This window comes from Sturnus vulgaris, chromosome 6 (assembly GCF_052056855.1).
Source record: "Sturnus vulgaris isolate bStuVul1 chromosome 6, bStuVul1.hap1, whole genome shotgun sequence".
Classification (NCBI taxonomy): domain Eukaryota; kingdom Metazoa; phylum Chordata; class Aves; order Passeriformes; family Sturnidae; genus Sturnus; species Sturnus vulgaris.
Window position 1 is genome coordinate 4639742 of NC_142248.1, and position 13135 is coordinate 4652876.

Consider the following 13135-nt stretch of genomic DNA (forward strand, 5'->3'; position numbering starts at 1 on the left):
GTAATTCATAGTTTTGTAGTGGCTCTCACATTAACCCCCTCACATACCTGTGCTTTCAGTGCCCTCAGTATTAGCAGCTAACTAATGAAGTAAATGAGCTGAAATGACTGCATGTGAAGAGTTAATGAAGAGTTTTTAATACAGTTTATGATCATAATTTAGTGTGCTGTACAATTACAAACCTGGGAAGAGTAGAGCTTTCAGCCTGAGCAGAGGATAATATGGTGGATCATTTCTCTTTTATAAAGGCCTGATGATTTAGCATTCCTTAGCTGATGGACTTGATCTCCATAAAAATACATGGTAAGAACCAGGTAGAAATAATAACTAATTGCATAAGGCTTTTGGGATATGCATTTGCATTGCATATATTCATGCCTACCTGCTAACTGTCAGCTAAGAAATAGATGTATGTATACAAATGTGAATGGGTGAAGGGGTTATTCATGTTTTTCAGAAACTTTATGGACAGAAATTCAAATATTTATACTAGATTTAGGAGCACCGTGAAGTTAGATTTCTTAATAAATAGCTTGTTTTCTTTCTAGAGATAATGAATCACATTTTAGGTTTCTTAACTGCCTAGGAGTAGTTCATGAATAATCAGTCATGCAAAGCTGTCACACTTGGTTAAATAGCTCAGTCCTGTTTTTACTGCTTCAGTCCTTTATATCTTTAATTACCTTTATTTAGCTGATATGAATCACCCCAGAACACATACTCTCCTAGGCAGCCATATTTCTGCGTGTGTTCTGCAAAGCACTGATTGCACTTCTGGCTGAAGTGCAAAATACAACAATGTATCTCTTTTTCTTTGGCATGGTTATGGAAATATTTTCCATAGTTCTTAATCCTTTTATCTACAGAGAACTTATTCTTCCCCCGTCCACCTTCCTCCATTCACCCCCTGCCCCCTTTCTTAGACATTTCACTGCACTGGTATTCTTGCTCAGTTGCCTTCTCATCCAGACACACACATTTTTGTTTTATGCAAAGTCCCTTGTGAGGACATTTTTCCCAGCACCTTCGTTCCTGGAACGAAGTTCTTTGGGTGTGCAGCCCAAAATGTGTTCATCATCCCTCTGTTTGCAATCGCCTCTGCTCTGCTCTGTGCCTGAAATACATTGACTCTAAAACCACCCCACACAGCTGACAGCGTGAAACTCCGTGTTTGAGACAGCAATTCACTCACAAGGGGCTTGATCATTTCAAACACAAACATTACTGCCGTAATAAATGCCTGAAAAAGCCACTTGGCAGCCTAACCTCCTCCACAGCTCAGGCACTTGTAATGAAAAAGTGATGATGGGTTAAAGTCATTGTAACTCGAAAAGCCAGTTGATGACTGCCAGAAACACTCTCAGGCTAATGTGAATGTCACTTTCCATTTATTTTTTTCATAATCCTGCTGTTACAGTGGACAGACAGATTTGTTATAATGGCTAGTGTCTGCAGATTAAACGTGATTGCTTCTCCAAAATGAAAGGACTTCATCTTCATGCAAAAAGTTAATTAGGCTCTAAAAATTGTCTTGCAAATCTCCAGAAGAAAGACAGGGGGAAAAAACCCAAAGAAGATAAACTAGCCGGATTATTTCAGGATAATTTAGTTAGATCTATTACTTCAAATTCTCTCCTCTTTTTTGAATATGTTTTAACTTCTTTTCAAGGGCTGCAGCTGATTATGTATACATGAATATAAACAAATTACTTTTCCCTGTTCATTGCAGGGGGTTGGTCTAGATGACATTTGAAGCCATTCAATGGTTCTATTACTGTAGCTAAGAAGATGTGTCCAGTATTTCTGATTTTTTAACAGGCCTGTGACCAAGGACATGGTATTTCACATTTCTGTGTTTTGGACTAAGTAACGTGAGGGTTGAGACAAACTTTCTCACTCTTCTTCTCTGTCCCCTTGAGCTTTTATCTTGTTTTCAAAATTTTCCCCTTGTAACTTCCAGCTCATGAGTAATAGGGAAACATCTATGGAAACAACACTTGCTGTGAAAATACCTGCTCGGAGATAGCTGCATAATGTCAAACACATCAACAAGTCATCAGCACCCCAACCTTCTGAGGCATGGTCTGACATCAGCCATGCCTGCAATCAGACTGGCAGAGGCTGCTGTTCTGGCTGGTCTTGCTTTTTCAAATTCCTCTTTGCATATTCACAGCCAACTGCACAAAACTGATACGCCTTTTTGATGAAACAAAGGAAATATTATTGGACAAACTGCTGATAACAATATGCTGTTATTTGCATATCTGAATGCTGGCTTGTGAGTAAGCAGTATAGATCTGGGAATGGGTGGGTTTCTGTTAGAATGACTGAGGCTGCTTTAGTGAATAATGCTCACCAAGTGTCCTCCCATTGTGTGTACACAGAAAGGTGGGAGCCACTCTTTCCAGTCCACAGAAACCTTTGCCTCTCAGTACATACAGAAAAAACAATAGGTTTTTACTCTAACGTGTCTTTTTTCCTTGATGTTCCATGAATACATTGGTAATTTTCACCCCAGAAAGTTACATGAAATGTTCACAGAGGTATTTAGCCACGTTTGAAGTTTATGAGACCCAAAACTGTGAGCAACTCCCACCTGAGTGCAGATTATTGATTTTTTCTAACACAAAAGCGTTATCTTTTCCAACCTTTGGACAATGAAGCTGATGAGATAATTTGTGCCTCAGTCTGAATGTTTTGCCTCTTTGCTTGGGATGTAGTTCCAATGTTTCCCCATTCTTCTTTTCATCCCTACATACCTTACTTGCCTTTTACAGTACTGCTCCTCCACAATTTTAGTGATGGACATCATTGTCCCCTCCAGCTCCTCTTGTACTTCCAACATTCGATCTATTTTGGTAAACAACTTGATAAAGCTGCTCTCTTGCCCGTTGTGGCTCATGGCAGGGCAGGGGTTTTATTCCCCTACTGCTCATTTATTCTCTCTAAACTGAAGTATGTGCTTGGGAGTCAGCATGGATAGAACAGCTCCACGTACCCACCCTTTGAAGGGAAAATCCCAGGTGAAAATCAAAATGCAACAAACTCTTTATGACCCATGGGCCTGCTTCTTGTATAGCAGGTGTTTCCAACACTGGAAATTCAGGTGCTTTTTGTGCTGCTCCAGGCTTTGGAGGTGGTCCAAAGCTGCTCTTGGAAGACCCTGGTGAGACAGGTGTATTTTGCATTCCATATGCCAATGTGTCACTAGTCCACAGCCTCTCTGAACTCCATAATTTCCTGAAAAAAAGGGGATCTTCCTTCCAAGTCCTTTGATGGATGAAGACCTCTCTCAAGATATTACAGCTTTCCACTCACAGAAGGTATTAATTTGGAAAATGCCAGCAGTGAGGTCTCACACTGACAAAAACTCTTCTGCCCTGCACTGAGCTGAGCAGCAGGTGCTCCTGTGCCATCCCTGTGCAGACAGGGGAACCTGGGTCCCATGGCCCTGTCACACCCACACCACACCCAGGCTGTGGGACTGAGACATGGGGTGGTAATGGGGGCAGCCTGGACCTGGGTTTCACCCTGGTGAGGGTTTGTGAGTGTGTGTAGCACTGTCTGCAGTGAGAGTCAGGGGATCAGAATCTCCCTAAATCCCAGGCTGTACGTGCATGCTGTACCACCAGGAAAGCTGTCCAAGTAGTGATGTTATTAAGGATTCTGGGACAGTGGGGGTTGTGCTTATGGTTAAAAATTCAAAGCTGTGGAGATGATACCCTGCAGGACTTTTTAGGAAGCACAGAATGTAAGAGAGAAAAGGATAAGTAAAGAATGGGGCTGATGGACCTTCTCCCCTATGTTTTTAGTTCATGCAACACCCAGATCTTTCAACTCTTGTGTTCACTGGAAGAGGCTTTGTGGAAAAATGGGAGCTGGTTTGTGTTAGGAGTACTGCACCGTAGACATATCCGTGGTGAATCTGTGGGAGATGATTCCTGCCCTGGGTCTTATAAAGCTACATATTCTACTCAGCACTTTGTCTTTCCAAATGGCCAGGGCAGTTTGGAAAAGTCATGTGAGTATTTTTACAAATTCTCCCACAAAGAAGTGAAGGAAGTTGATGGACAGGTCTGTTCTGTTGAGCAGTGCCATTTTTAAGAATTCTCCTCTCTGCTGTAACCCGAAGTAGAGCATTTTCATTGTGCCCCTGCAGCATCTCCTCTGCCAGGGCTGTGGGAACAACGGGAATCCGAGTCTCCAGAGCTCTGCAGAAGGAACTCCTACAGAGAGCAGCACAGCTCGTGGAGGGAGAGCAGGGTATGGCAGATCTGACCTGGTCTGCAGGCAGGATTGGGTAGGGGATGATGCCCTCTAGTGCTTTCCGAAAGAGAAAATGGGATGGAGCAAATAACGAGGGAATTGTTTTGAGCTGGTAAAAGACCTATGCTGATGAAGAATTCAGGGGCCCCTGTCTTTATTTTTCTGAATGCAATTATTGTATTTATTGCCAGAAGCATGTTAAATTGTTCCAACATAACGGGGCCTTTGTGAAATATTGGGCTTTGTGCAGTTTAACTCTTGAGCCTTTTTGTTAAGGAATTCTGCTCTACTCTAGTAGAGTTTGCATAAAATAAAATACACAGCTGTACTATTCCTCTTTAAATATAGAGAGAACTTTTTATCATACAAGGGCTATGTTTTCATACAAACCTTATTAGTCATACTATGTCTGTTTTCTTGCCATGGGAAATTCAGGTTTAAAAAATACAAAACTCTGCACTCATTTAGTGGACGCTTAACTTTTTGGGATGTCTCCACAGTTTCCTTATTTATTTTCCAGCCGAGTAAAATGGAATTTGAATCGGATGTTTTATAAGAACAGTGTTAGTGATGTGGGCAGTTCTTTCTGAATGCAGATGAGTCACTTGTAAGGAGTGCAAGAACAGTGGATATAAAAGGTTGACAGCCACCACGTTTGCATTCAAAGTACTCTGATCCACTGACCCCCTTTGGTGCACCCTCAGTTTTCCGTGAACTGATCCATCCTGCAGAGATGCTCTCGTTTGCTTTTGTGTCTGTGCAGCTTTTCTTGTTTCCCTTGTAACAGAATGTCACAAAAGAGCCTCTTCTGTGAGATGTGCATACTACTTAGCTTCAATTCTTGAATTACAATCAGAGTTTTGCTATATCATTCCTCTTGGAAAGAGACCTCTTTTGTATGTGTATATGTGCATCTTATTACTGAAAATATGTCAATGGTGAATAAAAAAAATCCAAATAATCGCGCTCTAAAAAGTCCGGTAGTTTCCCTTCTTGTTTTACCGTAGCTGTTCATGTTTTGTTTAGCCTCAGTCTGAGATGAAGGAATAGGATAATGAGGAGGGGAAAACATAAGAACATATCCTCTTTGTGCTTGGCAAAGGAGCCACCATCCTGCCCCTTCAGTGCCTCCTATTTGCTCCTGGAATGCATAAATATGGCCAAACATATAACGAGCAAATATTGTACCTTGTACCACACCTGCATCCTCTTGGTTTGCTTTCCCCCTTGTATCTTCCAGTACTCATCCTGCAGGATGTCCAGGATGAGGTGAGGGCTGTCCTCCTGCTCCACGGATTCCTCACCTCCAGTCCAGCACTGTGCCAGCGGGTGGTGCCTGGGTTTGCAAGGGCTGCATGAGAAGCCTGCAGGCAAAATGAGGACCAGGCAGTATTGGTGAGGTGAAAAGGGATGCAAAAAAGGGAGGGGACACATAGGAGAACAGAGGTGATAAACTGAAAAACGTAGGGAACACAAAAGGATGTATTTGCTTTCCAACTCAACCAGCATTGTCTCAATGCTCCCAAAACCTGGGAAGCAGAGGTGCCGTGTTTGCAAGAGGCCAGCAGTAACAAGGGTGATAGAGGAGGAGAGAAACACAAAATGAAAAGTGTGTTGGAAATGGGGCAGATAAAACCCAGGTACATGTCACAACATGCCTCAGCCTTTTATCTTTGCTGTCACTTGCCAAGTGACCATCTGAAATAATCAGAGGGTATTAATTAGATTAGCAACAAGAATTCAGTGGGTGGAAAAGTGGGACAATCTGCTTACATTACACATGTCAGCACGTATGGCTTCTGTGCTAATCCAAGGTGTCTGTTTTGACAGTTCTTGGTGCTCCCTCAAGCTGACAGAAAAGGGCTGTGGGTGGAAAGAGGTATACTTAAATCTGTATTTCACTACTTACAGATCTCAATTAGAAGAGGGTAAAAAGTGTGTTAGACTGTGTACTAACAGGCTCTGTGTGAAAAGGGCATTATACCCACAGAACCTCCCATCTGAGAGGATAAAGTGAGACATGGAGGGAGCTGTCTCTATTTCTTTGGTTTTAGGAGTCCTCAAGTAAGACTGTCAATTATCAAGGTTAATCTTATTCTTTGATCACACTCTTTTTTTTCCTGTAGAAGCTGTCCTTTTTTAATGTACACAAAAGCTTAAAAAAACGAAAGCCCTACCTTGTTGGTACTATTATAATTCAAATTGTTTTCTTAGTAACTTCTTGTGTGCAGGTTGTTTTTCTACATAGGTAATGCTTTTGAGAACTTGGGTGAGTTCATGCAGTACTGGAGGAGAAGAGAGCAAGCCTGTGCAGGTGAATTTGAAAGAGCAGGTCTCTTTAGGACATGTGATGTACAAGCTTAGAACTGTGTGACGTGGTCTTACTGGCTGTTCTGGCTGCACTTGTGGACATCCCTTCAGCTGTTCCCTCTGCCTGATTCCCTCCTAGGGAAGAGTGCTCCTTAAGGATGTGCCTGACCATCATCAGGGGACAGTTTCGATACATTTGTGGTTTTTCCACATCAGCAGTTAGTACAGATGGTGCAGGATGTTACACCTGTGTGCCTACATGGAGTGAAGATGGGTTTTCTCCTTGTCAGGCAGGGTGATGGAGAAGCACAAAGGCTTTCCTAGAAATACATTAAATATTGGAGCAGGGATAGATACCAGAACTGGAGAATGCCCCACTGCTATGTCCCTTTAGTTTACCAGGGGGAAAAAAATCATGGAATGAATTAACCAATGACTTCAATTAGGAATAGTTGGGGGTGGTTTTATTCATTTACCTTATCCCAGTATAAGGGTTTACCGTGGACCTGGAAAGTTTTATTTGAGTGCTTACAGTCCCTGTGTGTTGGTGTATTGGGGTTTTGGTTGTTTTTTAGTATCAAGGAGTAATCTCTGATTGTGGTTTTTGAGGTATCTCTGTGCCTGTACTCAAACCACAGGGCTTCTGAATGTATGCTGCTTCCACACGCTGTATCTGAAAAAGCAGAATAGATAAGAGAAACTTATCACATTTTCAAGGACTCAACACTTGGGAATGGATGGCTCTAACATTTAAGCAAGTTATTCTTTTCCTATTGTTGGTCTATCACAGGCAGACTGACAGGAATAGGTCTCTGCAGGTAGAACTGAGAGCAGGGCTTGGCTGCAAAGCCTGGATGACTGGGAAGGGAACAGGAGGGCAAGAACCTGTGTTGTAATTGCATAACTGACAGTTGAAAAAAAGACTGCCTTCAATTATCAACTAAAAAGCGCACAAGAAACACTGAGATAGTGATTCCTTTAATCCTACACTTTCAGTCACATGATGGGACAGGACCACACTTTGAGGCAATCTGATTTTCTTCCTATAGATTTAGGATTCTTCCACAATTCCCTAATTGCTGTGGAATGTAATAACAACTAAGGCATTATCACTACATCTGGATTGTACAGCACTAAAATAGTTTGCATTTCTTTAGTCTCATTTACCATGGGGAATTTAGATGTAACCTGACTGGTGAACCTACATGATTAATATTCCTTTTTTTAGGCATGCAGAAATTGAGATGAACCATGCTGGTATTTTTTTTTTTCCTGCACACTGTACAGACTAGAAAAGCCTGAGACTGGAACACATTCTTAAAGGGTTAATTGCTTTAATCCCTAAAGTATCTCTGCAGCTTGCACAAAAATCTTCATTCTCAGCTTCAGGGTCTTGGGCATACTCCAAAGAAATTCATAGAAGGAACTTCTTTAGTGGTTCTGAACTTTTGTGTTCTGTGCTCTTTAACACAGAATAGGTTTTCTCAGGCTTTCAATATGCATTGCATTTCTAAGAAATGCATTAAGAATGTATTAATACTGAGACACATACATAATCTCCTATTCTTGCTTTGTGAATGGTTATTTGAGTGGTCAGATCACACTTCTAACACTCCTTCTAGGGTCTACTCCTATAGCACACAGAATTCACACACTAATCTTAGCTGCTGGTTTTGACTGTACCATAAGACAGCAAAAGATTTGAACCAAGGCTTACTTGAACTAAATCAAAATTTTAATGCTTTTAAAATCTACACAGGCTATTTCTAAATACCACTCAATTTTGAGCAAAATATAGTAGACCTTTTTGGTAGAATGTGGATCTTTACTTTCTCAGAACTGACATCTGAGAAACGTGTTGGCATTTCCATTCCTCTGGGGGATGAGGTTTACAATGCAAGTGGAAGTGTGTCATGCTGATTACTTTAAAATGCTTCATTATTAATTTTTTTTTTTCCTCTCAGAGAAACACATGTAATGCAACAGAGTGGTTTAAATGGTAATTACCAGACAGTGGTACACAAAGAATTAAATGTACTAAAGACAAGAGGATTGTGTGTGTGGGTTTGGCTGGGATAGAGTTAATTTTCTTCATGGTATCCAGCACGGGGTTAAGTTTGGATTTGTGCTGGAAACGCTGCTGATAGCACAGGACTCAGCAGCTGTGAGGGGTTTAGTGCCTGGCTGGGGTTGAATCACAGCACTGTGGGTTGAACTCTCTCTGTGAAGTGCCCTTACAGGGCTAAAGTGCATGTCATGAGAAGCAAAATGAGTCTCTCCCTTCCACAGAAATGTGCAAACACCCAGATAACCTGAGTTGATAGGTGGAGAAAAAAAAAGACTTAATTTTTGGGTTTCCTGTTTCCCAGCAGCACAGTTAGCAGCGTGCCCAATAGCTCACTATGCATTATGAGCCCAAAAATGTAAAATCAGTCACAAAGAATTAGTTTTTTGTCTGATTTACCTGGTGAGAGCTCAGCACCCTGGAGATACGGATATTTTGTATTTCCTTCTGCCCTCATTGTTATTCTGAAGGATGTGTACTGAAGTGCCCAGCTCATTGCCCACGATCTCTCAGCCATCTGATGACCTCGACTAACCTTGACCAGACTGGAATGATTGTTCAGCCATTTCACTGTGGGAGATAACATTAGTCCAAGTTCTTGGCCATAACTCCTCAGTTTCCAGGCCAGTGCATGTAGGCAAGATGAACCTATCACAGCTGTGGTTTAATGGGTAGAAACAATTAAGTAATTATAAATCAATGAGCTCTGTAACTCTGGTATTATAATAATTACATTTTAAAAGGCACTACTTAGTTACAATTCAGGAATTATTTACAGGCAATAATTAAGGTCAAACTGACTTCCTCCTGTTACACAGAGTATTTGTATGAGCAGCATGTCAAACTATAAATAATTAAAGGCAAACCTAATTGCCTAGTGTACTGAAGTGTGTCATTATCCTAGAGATTATGCTCTTGTGTCTATCACTGGTTATATTTTAAAGATAAAATATGTCTTTTTTTAATAAAAATGCAAATTGTCTTAATATGTTACTTTTTGGTTAGAATGGTATAATTTCCTTCAGGGTTTTTTACTCAACCCACAGGAAAGGGAATAAAGTAGCAGGAAAAAGAATATGGCACATTCTATGTATGAAGCAATCCTATGAAGAAAGAATAGATGAGAAAAATTAGTGCAATCATTTTACAGGATTATTCCCCACAGTATGTTTCCCAGTGCTTTGTCTGGTCTAGTTTGCAAAGATGCAAATGATGTTGGTTTTATTGCTTCCCTTAGGGGAGATTATTCCAGTCTAATAACACTCACAGTTAGGAAATTTTACTGATGTTCAAACTGTTTTTCTTTACCTGACTTTACCCCCATTGCTCCTAGTCATAAATTCCCACAGGCAATTCAGGATAGCTCCTCTCCTTCCTGGGTGTTCTGAGCCAAGCAATACACAAGTATTTCTTTTAATCTTCCATTGAAGTCTATCTGCACCATGGATGCTGTGGCTGTGGAGAGACTCCAAGCTTGAAGGCAGCCTCTGGTCACTGCCCTGTGTCCACACAAGTGTCTGTGCCTGGACACTCTTGTGTGCAGAGATGGTTATTCCCAAAATTCTCACCCCAGACAGGGCCCTCGTGGTACCCACTGACCCATCAAGCATTCTCTTGCAGATGGGTTTCTTTTGTAGTTAGAAGAAAAGTCACCTCCAAAGCTGGTAACCTCGAGGAAAGGTGAATTCATAGGATCAGGACAAGAGTGGGGAGGGATCCCAGGAGGTTCCTGGTCTGGCCTCCATCACAGAGAATGAAAGCAGACCATGTTGTGGAAGGTTTGCCCAGGTGGGTCTCAAAAGCCCTCAAACCCACACGTTCCCCAGCCTTTCTCAGTGACCTGTATGGATGCTCCACTTTGTCATTGAAATATTTTTTCCTTTGCACACAGCCAGAAAATAATCTTGTATTTGAGAGTCTCCTAGGAATCATTTTATGTTTGAGCAGAAACAGCAGTCAAAAATCGTCTCATGAGCTTTGAAAGGTAGAATAGACTTCTTCAGTTTTGGGTCAGCAGGATGTTGTCAAGTTACCTTCCCTCTTTCTTTCCATTTCACTGACAATTCGTTTAAATGTTAAACCTGGGGGAAAAAAAGTCTTTGCAGTAACATCTTAACAAAGCATACATAAAATGCTTGTGTTAAAACACTTCAAATTCAGTCTTATAATTATGAGAGTAATTTCGTAAAATGTTGATAAGTTTCTAATAAAATACTTGACATTACATGACCATGGTTGTCACACTGTGCAGTCTTTCTGCATTATTGGTGTGGAGAGTGGAATTTCCTACAGGGAATACTCTTCTTTCCTGTCATGATATTGACATAAGATGCCCTTGGTGACATCTTCTAAGAGGATTTGCTTTCAGAGCCTGGTGTACAACAGACTGTCACCAAACTGCCATTCCTGCTCAGTGCTCCTCTGTTTTCTCTGCATTCCTACAGCTGAACAGGAGCTGAGCCTTTTCCTGCTCCATCTCACCAGTGCAAACCTCCTCTTTTTAATCTCCACTGGCACTGGATAATAAGGTCACCTACTGGTTCCTTCCCTGAAATGTGTTGCTGTGTCTCAGAGTTCTGGCAGACTTGATTATCACCAGGGAATTGTGCTGTTCCCAGATGGATGTGTCGCTGATAAATGGATACCTGTCCTTTCTGCAACAGCAAGTGTAGCACACATTTATTGGAACTTTTCTGGCTAAAAACCCGTAGTTCTTGCAGTCTTTTGAAGACCCCTGCCTCTTCTTGCTCTCCTCTATGTCACTTCCAGATGCCACATTCATTGCAGTGGGTGTATCAGTTCCATAAACTCAGTATTCCAGCTAGAGTCTTACAAACACTGAGAACAGGTATTTAATGTGTCTGTCAGGCTGTGCTCTGCTTCACACATCCAAGGGTGATGTCAGTCTCTCTTTTTTTTGGTCGTGGCAGCACACTCGAGTGCAGCCTAGACTGTGGTAGATTCCCTTCCTCCAAAAATTATATTCCCCATTCTCTTTCTGTTGAGTTGAACACGTCTGTGTAAGTGTAGCATCTTCCACTTGACCCTTTCTCAAGTTCTAATCTGTTTTTCTTCCAGCTTCTTGAATTTTCTTGTTGAGAACTACAACAGTCAGCACTCTTTTCTGAGGCCTTTTTCCATATTTTATTCAGAGTTAAGGGTTTTGTGAAATATAGTTGTAGTGCCCCATACACCAACAGAATAATTTAACTAAAACATAAATGCCACAATACTTTAGTGGGGAAAATGGGCATTAGTTTAGGAACAGCTATATCTGTAGAAGGAACAAAATAGAATGCATGCTTTATAAATTATTGCAAGGGAAAAATGATATGTCTTTATGATAAAAAGTTTCCAAAACTCAAGGATGACGTATTTCATACAAAGGCTGCCTAGGAAACTGTTTCAAAAATAACAAAATGAAAGAGTTATGTTCTAAAGCAAATGTGTTTATTTTTCATTTAACAAAATATCAGGTTGACAATAAGATTCTTTTGTGGAGATGTACAGATACGCATAGAATCCAAAATAATAACTTAGGGATACTGGAATAGCCGTTAGCAAAAATATTTCAAAGGGGACAGGGTTTTCAAAAACTTGGCTTTGTCTAAAGAACCAAATCAACATACCATGTTCTTAAAGACTTGTGGCACACATGGCTTTGAGCACTTCTGAAAATTTGCCTATGGAGGTGGATCCTGAGCACCTGAAAAAATTATCTTTGAGCTCTTTGGAAAATCTGGCTACATTTTAGACAAATGCCTGTTCTATGATCTCTTACCCTTTGATATACCAAAGCTTCTCATTGCTGTGTGATGAACTGCTTGCTGACAGATATTTATTAGTTTTTTAGCTGACTTAAAAAAAAATAAGGGTGGAGGGGAATCCTGGATTTTGTAGGGATGTGGCTAAATTGTAGAGGAAAATAAAACAGCCAGCCAAGCAATCAGTGAAATTTCTCAGTCTCTTGAGATGACCCAGAGTGTATGGTCCAGCTGCAGACCTGGACAGACTTTCTCACTCCAATCTCTAGTTGAATCGAGGTTTCAAGGATTTATTAATGTTAGTCAGAAATGTTTGCATAGCCTTTTCCACCAGCAAAGGGGAAGAAAATAGAGCAAAATTTTGTGCTGATGCAGAGAATGGTTAGATAATTTGGAAAGTGTTTTACAAGTAAGTTCCATAACTAATCCCACTGCAGAATAAGCTTTTTTTCTGATAAAAGAAACAGTAAGAACATGTGTAGTGGGATGTATCCAATATTTCACAAAAAGCTGGTTTTAAGTATGACCTACAATGGCTTTATTAATCTAATTTAGTGTAGCTAATTTATTACAGTTTCTGGATTACACTCAGGTTTTTCAGGTATACATTTTGACACAACACATCATGCCTGTTTTCCATCCTGACAGTGCAAATGTTAACCTGGGCATTCTTTTCCAGCCTCCTATCCTCTGGAGAGCATCTAAAGTGAACGTGCAGGATACACATTCC

General features: G+C 40.8%; 1 long non-coding RNA gene across 1 annotated transcript in view; it reads left to right on the forward strand.

The window, feature by feature from the left end:
* Positions 1-235: 235 nt before the first annotated feature.
* The window catches only part of LOC148223291 (uncharacterized), a 28081-nt gene continuing 15181 nt past the window's right edge, over positions 236-13135 (forward strand). The window contains exon 1 of the long non-coding RNA XR_015804405.1: positions 236-303. This is a non-coding gene — a long non-coding RNA (uncharacterized LOC148223291). The remainder of the gene's footprint in view (positions 304-13135) is intronic.